This window comes from Pipistrellus kuhlii, unplaced genomic scaffold (assembly GCF_014108245.1).
Source record: "Pipistrellus kuhlii isolate mPipKuh1 unplaced genomic scaffold, mPipKuh1.p scaffold_m20_p_29, whole genome shotgun sequence".
In the NCBI taxonomy this organism is placed as follows: domain Eukaryota; kingdom Metazoa; phylum Chordata; class Mammalia; order Chiroptera; family Vespertilionidae; genus Pipistrellus; species Pipistrellus kuhlii.
The window spans coordinates 1,381,598-1,383,015 of NW_023425528.1; positions in this window are offsets into that span (position 1 = coordinate 1,381,598).

The following is a 1,418-nucleotide window of genomic DNA, read 5'->3' on the forward strand; positions in this document are numbered from 1 at the left end:
TGACCAACTGCCTCCTGCAAGCCCCCACTGGGGATTAAGCCCACAACTTGGGCAGGTGCCCTGACTGGAATCAAACTGTAACTTCCTGGTTCATAGTTCCATTGAGCCACACTGGTCAGGCTTGAAAGGTATTTTTGAACAAGCTGAGATTCAAATTACTGCCTTAAAAGTTATCTTTGGTTTACCATTAATTTTTTATGAGCTTTATTTTTTGAGCCATAGTGCTTCAACTTTATTGTACATGCTTAGGATGACCTTTTCCTATGCACATTGTGCAATGAGAAATGGAATGAAGATTTCACAAAACATGTTTTAGGGAATAATAGGGTATACAGATATTTTAGTACCCATATTAATGGTCTAGACAACCAAAATTTCCTGAGATAGGGCTTGGATTTTCATATGGCTAGTCATAAGCTTATCTGTGACTCTTCAATTTGCAATTTAGATCATAAGACTAATGAAATATCATGTTTATAATTTCTACATAGTCTCTGTTATTATTCCTCTTCACTATATCAAATTGATTTAGGTCTTATAACTGGGTCTTGTGGATATTAGACAAAATACTTAATTTTTGTCCTTTAACAGCATTAAAATACAATAATCATTAGTAGTATAAAAAATGCCAATCAAGTAGTGTAAATTTAAGAGCTATAGTAGCCCTGGACTCCAGGCTGAATTGAAACTCTTGGTAGCCTCCTTAAAAGAAGATAACAAGAACAATTGAGCAAAATATTTTGTTAAGAAAAGTTCAGAGAATCCAAGATGGCGGAGTAGGTAAACACCTAACTGCTGCCTTGCACAACAATTTCAAAACTACAACTAAAAGACAAAACAGCCAAAACTAGTTTGGCTCAGTGGATAGAGTGTCGGCCTGTGGACTGAAAGGTCCCGGGTTCGATTCTGGTCAAGGGCATGTACCTTGGGCACATTCCCAATGGGGGGTGTGCAGGAGGCAGCTGATCGATGATTCTCTCTCATCAATGTTTCTAGCTCTCTATTCCTCTCTCTTCCTCTCTGTAAAAAATCAATAAAAAGTATTAAAAAAAAAAAAAGACAAAACGTCCATCACCCAGCACTGTGGGAAAGCTGGCTGAGTGGAAGTTCTACAACTGGAAGGAAAGAGGAAAGAGCATTGAGATGCGCACAGCGCTGAAAAGCTGAGGTATGGAGGCTGGCAGCGGGTGTTGTTTTTTCAACCCGAAGGGAGATAAGCTCCCAATTACTCTGAAACCCAGTTTTTGGGGAGATGAGGGGGACCCAAACTCCTATGGGGAGAAGCTGGACTGTCTGCCATAGGGTCAGAAAGTGAGGGTTGCTTGCTTGCAGAGCTGTGCGCAGGAAAAATTGTTTACTGTGCTGGGCTGCAGGGACACAGTTGGGGACTCGGTGGGGACGTGGCCTGAGATGCAGAG